The sequence below is a fragment of the Antechinus flavipes genome, chromosome 3 (genome assembly GCF_016432865.1).
Source record: "Antechinus flavipes isolate AdamAnt ecotype Samford, QLD, Australia chromosome 3, AdamAnt_v2, whole genome shotgun sequence".
In the NCBI taxonomy this organism is placed as follows: domain Eukaryota; kingdom Metazoa; phylum Chordata; class Mammalia; order Dasyuromorphia; family Dasyuridae; genus Antechinus; species Antechinus flavipes.
The window spans coordinates 344,225,096-344,233,216 of NC_067400.1; positions in this window are offsets into that span (position 1 = coordinate 344,225,096).

An 8,121-nucleotide genomic window follows, 5' to 3' on the forward strand; every position below is an offset into this window, starting at 1 on the left:
TACTGTGAACAATTTATAAGAAAGAGGAACATTTATGCATTATTACTTATGGGTACCTAAAATATTTAATGTCACAAGAGATGATATGGGCCTCTAATATGACATTAATGAACTACTCTTTTAAAAGAACTGTCTTCTATAGCTTATTTCAAATGAAGATCTTATGCTTTAATTTGGTGACTGGTGACTAGACAATATACTTTTACCTTGATCCCTTTTAGTTACACAGTTAATTGTTTAAGGAAAAGAAAATGATAGCTTCTTTAGATAGTATATTATTGGGATTCATCTGCATTTTGCCTCCAGTTGTTAAGAATAACTTGTTTCACATTATTTCTAACCTGAAAATTGGATTTGTCTTTTATCATAGTAAGCATCAGAACTAAAAATCATCTCCTAAATCCTATAATTTATGACCACGATATAAACACAAATAATGACTGTTGAAATCCTGCTATATGTGCCCAGTATTTGCTAGTTTCAATATGATAAACAATTTTGATTAGAAGCATAAATAACATAGACTAAACAATTAGAGAACATATGATAAGATAAAACTAAATGTAAAATGTCTATAAAATGTATGTATGATACCATCACTGTAGAGAGAGAGATCAGTTTATTGTTTCATAGCATTAAAAAGTGAAAGTTCATTTTCGACTGTAAGGTTAAATAGTAAGATCAATGTTGTAGTTTTTATTCAGTCATTTCCACTTGTGTCTGATGCTTTGTAATTCCATTTTGGGGTTTCCTTGCCAGAGACAGTAGAGGGGTTTGCCATTTTCTTCTCTAATTCAAGAGATGAGAAACAGGATTAAGTAACTTCTCTGGAGTAACATGTTTATTAAGGGGCTGAGACTTGATTTGAACTCATGAACATAAGTCTTCCTGATTCCAGATTCAGCACTCTATCCACTGTACTACCTAGCTGCTCATATATGTAAGTGCACATATATCTAGCTGCATACATATATGCATATATATGTATGAATATACATAGCTGCCTTAGTAAGATTAATATTTTGTAACTTTTTATCTTGTAAGTCTATCCATTTATATTTTAATTCCATTGAACAATGTTTCTAAACTGTTCTGAAAAATCCTGAAACAGTTTTTTAAGAAAGAATTTTATATTTTTACATTTTTGTTGGTATATGTTTAATAAAAACATTTTATTACAGGACATCTTCAAAAGAGTTGTCTCAACTAAAGGGTTTTGCCACTGTGGGAACAATTAAGAATCATTGGCATAGAGGAAGACTAGACTAAAGCGCAGAAAGAGTTCTTCTAATAAACAATTATTGATTAATCACAAATCTGTCTTCCATATGAAATTAAGTCTACCTCCCTCTTGTGGGGACAGAATGAGATTTAGAAAATTTACAGATGCCTTAATTAGTAAAAATGGAAACTTAAGTTTGTTTGAAAACACTCAAACTAGAATTATTCCATTTTAATACATTTTATATGGTTTTAAATGACTGTTCTGCTGAATAATGTCATCAAGTAAGGAATCTAGCCCAGAATTTGAGTATAATAAATAAGCAATAAGGATAGAGGTAATCACAAAATCTTATAATGTTGATTATGTGAAATTGGAAGAAAAAAAAACTTTTGCACACAAAAAATCAGTACAGCTGGAACAGAAGGGGAAGTAATCAAATAGAGAAATAAAACATGGTATCAAATATCACTGATTTAAAATAAACTGATATGAAAGAAAGAAAACTAACTATATATATTATTGTCACAAAATTCACAATCAATTTTGAAAAAAGAACAGAGAAATAGAGTCAAATTTGTATACCCTAAATCAAAATATTTAGAGTTCAATTTCCCTCTTTTTTTTGAAATAAACATCTCCGAGAAAGAGAAAACTCATTCACTTCATCATTCTCAGGATGCATTTTTTGTCTGAATGGAAAATTTAACTATATCTGTTAAATACAATCAAATAAAAGGATTACCACCCATAGTTATCTTGGTAGCAAAATTATAGTTTTGGATTTGTTTGGTTTTGTTTTGTTTTGTTTTGTTTTTTGGTAATGATTTGGGTAGTTCACTCTCTCTCTCTCTCTCTCTCTCTCTCTCTCTCTCTCTCTCTCTCCATATTTCCTTCCCTTTAAAGTATTTGTATACATTCGCTCATATAGTCTAGTTTTTAAGAACTTACTAAGTCAAATAGCAGATTCATATTAATGACCTATGATTAAGGATCTATGTACTTTCAAGTTTACCTTCAAAGTAATATTGAGGGACCTATAAGAGGTTTAGTTTGAATGAGGGTAAGAGATCTCAGTTTGGTTGGGTTTAGGTATATGCTCCATAGGCATATAGTTCCAGTATAAGTATAATGAAATTAGACTTGTCCCATTAGGCACAAGATTTGTTTGACCCATTTTCTTTATATGTTTGTGTAATCCTGAAGACAAAGATTATTGAAATTCCCCTAGGAAAGGTAAATGTTCTGCTGTCTGAATGTAACTTGTACTGATGTACTATCAAAAAGCCAACCAATAAATATTTTTTCAGTGCCGATAATGGGCTTAACACTGGAGGAAGAGCTCAAAGAAATGACATCTATCTTCAAATGGCTTTCAATTGAGTTGAGAAAACCAGTTGAAAACATATGAAACTATTAGCATCAAATACCAGAAAATATATATTTAAAGAATTAACTCTATAGATAGATCTATAGCACTTTAGAAAGGAGACATTTTCTCATAATTGTGTACTTCAAAATGGGATTTTTTTTTCACATTTGAACCTACACAAAATTGCTAATGATTAAGCACCTGAGAAAAGAATCTTCTGCAGTCCTTTTTATACTTTGCTTCCAAAACCATCATGCTATCATCCAGGTTATTAAATAGAGTAAATCATGAGCAAGATAAATGCATGCTTTTCCAGATGCAAGTAAGGGGTCTTTAAGAAAATCAGAATGTAGTCTGAATATAGAATTTTTGCTATTCACAACTTGGGGTGCATCTTGATAAATTAAAATTATTTCTCTACTTTGTGTTTTTCTGAAAATAAATAATTTGCTAAGAGAGATCCAATTTAAAGGCATCATTTCATTTTGTAAGTTAATATCTAGTTTTTGTGCCCTTCATTGTCTTTTGTATTAAAATCAGTTTGAAAAATTCTGTTCAGAACACCTATAATTCGCTTTTTATTGATATTTTTAATAAGATAAAATGAATGCTATCCAGGAGCCAGCAGGGGGTGTGCTGAATAGGAGAAAGGAAAAACAAAACAAAAATCACTTTGCAAGATTAAAACAGAAGCATGGAGAACTTTATAAGTTGTTGACTTGTGAAATGAAAAAAAAAAGACAAGAACAATTATGATGAAGTCTTTTCAAAAAAATTTCCTACTTGTTCAGTACAATTCAAATAGTTATTAAATTTATTATATGCAAGGCCCTGTAGGGGATAGATATAGTTAAAACATCAGGACATGAAAGATTTAATTCTCATGAAAATTATAACACACACATAATACATTAAAGAGAACAGAATAAACAGACTTAAATTTGACAATTTAAATTGATCAAATACTTGGATTAGATACAGCATTTGTTAAGAATTTATGTGTCAGGGACTGAGCTAAGAATAGAGGATAGAAATTTAAGGAAGCAAGATAGTTCCTACCCTCAAAGAGCTAACATTTTAGTGGGTGATGACAGCTCCTTTAGTAGAATCACAAAGCAGGGCAGGTTGGTTATTTGAGCAATAGCATGTAATTAGTAACAAGGAAGAAAATTTCAGAGTGCAATGAATCATGGCTGGTCCCCAATTCTGAAATAGCAGTCCCTTTAAGCTATTGATAATGAGTGGTGAGTGGGGACTTAGGTTAGCATCCTAGAATATTTCTCCAGACTTAAGGTATGAACACTTTTAGATGATGACTCTCATCCCCACAAAGTCTCCCTAATTCATTTAGGCACAAAGACTGGGGAAACTATGAAAATTTGAGTAAAAATTTGTATCCTTTTGAGAATCTGCTGCTATCTTCATTGCTATCAGTGAAACCAATATCTAAGAACAGAATAGTTGAATTAGATCAGCATATAGGAGAGCCTATAACCAGTCTATGAAGAAACATGTCTGGACTACATAGCTAACCAGCTTAATTTCTTAATACCTTCATGAGTGGTGAAAAATCCAGAAGATGATCCCAACTCTCAGGGACCTTCTAGGTAGTGTACATATTTTCCACAGAATATCTTCTTTAATTTCTTCTATACACCTTTGGAAGTAGGTGATGAGACCATTTCTGAGGTACTACCAATAAAGTAAGATATTAAGCAGGAGGAATTAACCAGAAATGGAACACCACCATTTGTTTGCCATTTTGTTTTACTCTGTTATATAAACCATGCATTCCCAGAAAAGTTGATTTCCTATGAATCATCAATATCGGGGGCAGAGAAGTCTCCAAGAGTCAAGATAGGAACTGGAGTTATTGATATTTTCTTATATATGTCCAATAATTTGTAAACTAATCCCTTTTCTTACCCGTATATCAATACTGAAAAGGCCATGACTTATTGTGACAGGGGAAATCCCTGAAAGTGGAGAAATAGTCTAAGAAATGGCAGGCTAATTTGGTAGACAGTAGGCATACTATAGCCCTTGTACATGAGTACAAAATGTTGAGAGGAGGCCACCTGTCCAGATAACAGATGAAAATATAGTTAGTTTAAATTATTTAGTTTAGATGATTTACATATAGTTTCACCTGGTAGAGACAACATATTATGCTGCCCTCATGGCAGTTGGTAAAGTGATGATATGTTTTTCTTCAGACCTACACCAGGAAAGGCATGAACCCTTATGGGCTGCTTAGACTAGTAAATTACTCCAATTATTACCCATCATCCATCATATCATATCAAATGTAAATATAACCTTTCACAAATATCACATATATGATGACATCTTTATAAAAATGGTAGATGATACAAAGCAAAATTGGAGAAAGCACCAACAGTTGAGAAAGTAGAGTCATTATTCCTGCAGATTTTATCTAGAAGAGTGGGATAAATCAAGTATAATGAAATTTAATCACAATACATGTGTTAGATTTATGTCAAGATATAAATTTCACAAGTACACAAAATGAGGAAGGCTTAATCAGAGAGATCTAGTAGACTGCAAGTTCATTGTGACCTTAGAGAGTGATATGACTGAAAAAAAATTAATTTCAGTCAAGATCAATTAAGGGAAGTAAGAATTCAGGAATAAGGAAGAAATCATCTTGTGCTTCGAAGAGCTGAACATCACATTCTAGGACGGACATGGATAAACTAGGCTATGTAATAAGGAGGGGAACGAACCAAGGTGGTGTAGGTTTTAAAGTTTAGATAATCTTGGAAAACAATAGCTATCTTCAAATGTTTGGAGATCTGTCACTTGAAATAGGGATTGTATTTATTCATCTTGGCCCTGGAAAGATAAATGAGGAACAATGGGTGAAAGTAATAGAAGGACAGATTTAGATTTGACAGAAGCAAAAAGCAAACAAAACCAAAAATCCTCTGCAAATTTACTAACAATTACAGATATTCAAAGAGGAATAGGCTGCCTCAAGAGATAGATATTTTCTATCAGATATCTTCAGGTAAAAGCCAGAAAATAATTTATAATTTATAAAGACATTTCTTGTTTCTGTTGAATTGGACTAGATGATCTTTGATATAACTTCTAAATCTATAATTCAAAGATCATTATAATTAATCAAAATGGAACAATAAAAATGAAATCTTAAAATCTCAGTTCTATATTAACTTGACTTAGAGGTAGGTACCCATTCTTTACCATTACAGTGATAATGATAATATACAATAGCTTAGATTGGCTTTTGCCCACTACCAAGAATAGCAAAGGAGCTTTAATTCCCTACCCTCGCAGAAATTAATTTATATGTTTTACCACTATGAAGTTTGCTGTCTGTTTCCTCTCCTAACTACTATGGAGTATTCTCCTACATTTTTGCCTACCATAGATAGTCTTCCACTCCTTTTCTTCACCACTAGAATACTCTTTTCCTCTTGGGGAAATCATATGGTATGGTGTATTAAAATTTGAGTTCTGAGTTGAGGAAAAACTTACTTCAAACCTCTAATCTGACCCATTCTTGCTATGTACCTTAATACAAGGCATTTACTTTCTCAGCACTTTTCACAATGGCCTGAGATTGTAAAGTGATGTCTGCATTGTTAAAAGGAATTTCCTTACCTGGGAATTCCTTATATTGATAAAGTCACAGGTTTAGCCCCTAAATTTATCCTGCTTGTTGTCTCCTTTTCTCTGACTTTTTTATTCATAATATGTAAAGATGATTCTATTATGTATTTTGAGATTTTGTTTTCAGTGTTGCAAAAAAAAAAGCTATCATACAGAATGAATCAAGAAATTTTAGGACTAAAAATAATCTTAAATATCTCTTCCTACTATCATTTTCAAGTTGAAGACATTCAAACTCATAGAAATTGAAGTGATTGTCATAAAATCACAATTAGAGATACTAACAGAGCTATGTCAATAACCAAAAGTCAAATGAAAATGGCAGGGATTGGGGGGTTTTATCACAGACCGATCCCAGAGAAAGATGGAAAGCTTGAAGTCTCTTTCTCAAAAACAATATGGTAATATAAGCAATATAACTATTCAAACCTTTTGACTTGATGATGTTAATCAACCTCTTCTCTTGATTTTTTCCCTCCAAGTTTTTATGACACTATTGGCCTGGTACTTCTACCAATCTGAGTATTCCTCTTTCTCCATTCCTGGATTTTATTCCAGGTCATATCAGCCAACTGTGAGAATTCTCCAAGACTTTGAATTGAACCCTTTTCTCCTGTTCCTCTATATTATTTCACTTAGTTTTCTTACTGGTTTTAATCATCTTTCTCTACAGATAACTCCCAGATATTGTTGTTCAATCCTAATCACTCTCTCAACTGGCAGTATCATGGACTTAACTGTCAATTAAAAATTTTGAACCAGATATACTGTAGATATTTTAAATTCAATATATTTAAAATGAATCCATTATCTTAAAAATTCCTCTTTTTCTAACATTCCTATTAAATATACCCCAATCTTTCTCCTTGGTCTCATCATCACCCAGAACCAGTAAGTATTTAATTCCTGTCATTTCTAATTAGGCAAGGACCCACACTTAACACCACATACCAAGATAAGATCAAAATGGGTCCATGACCTAGGCATAAAGAACGAGATTATAAATAAATTAGAGGAACATAGGATAGTTTATCTCTCAGACTTGTGGAGGAGAAAGAAATTTGTGACCAAAGATGAACTAGAGACCATTACCAATCACAAAATAGAAAATTTTGATTATATCAAATTAAAAAGCCTTTGTACAAACAGAACGAATGCTAACAAGATTAGTAGGGAAGTAACAAACTGGGAAAACATCTTTACAATTAAAGGTTCTGATAAAGGCCTCATTTCCAAAATATATAGAGAACTGACTCAAATTTATAAAAAATCAAGCCATTCTCCAATTGATAAATGGTCAAAGGATATGAACAGACAATTTTCAGATGAAGAAATTGAAACTATTACCACTCACATGAAAGAGTGTTCCAAATCACTATTGATCAGAGAAATGCAAATTAAGACAACTCTGAGATATCACTACACACCTGTCAGATTGGCTAAGATGACAGGAAAAAATAATGATGAATGTTGGAGGGGATGCGGGAAAACGGGGACACTGATGCATTGTTGGTGGAGTTGTGAACGAATCCAGCCATTCTGGAGAGCGATCTGGAATTATGCCCAAGAAGTTATCGAGCTGTGCATACCCTTTGATCCAGCAGTGTTTCTATTGGGCTTATACCCCAAAGAGATACTAAAAAAGGGAAGGGGACCTGTATGTGCCAAAATGTTTGTGGCAGCCCTGTTTGTAGTGGCTGGAAACTGGAAGATGAATGGATGCCCATCAATTGGAGAATGGCTGGGTAAATTGTGGTATATGAATGTTATGGAATATTATTGCTCTGTAAGGAATGACCAGCAGGATGAATACAGAGAGGCTTGGAGAGACCTACATGGACTGATGCTGAGTGAGATGAGCAGAACCAGG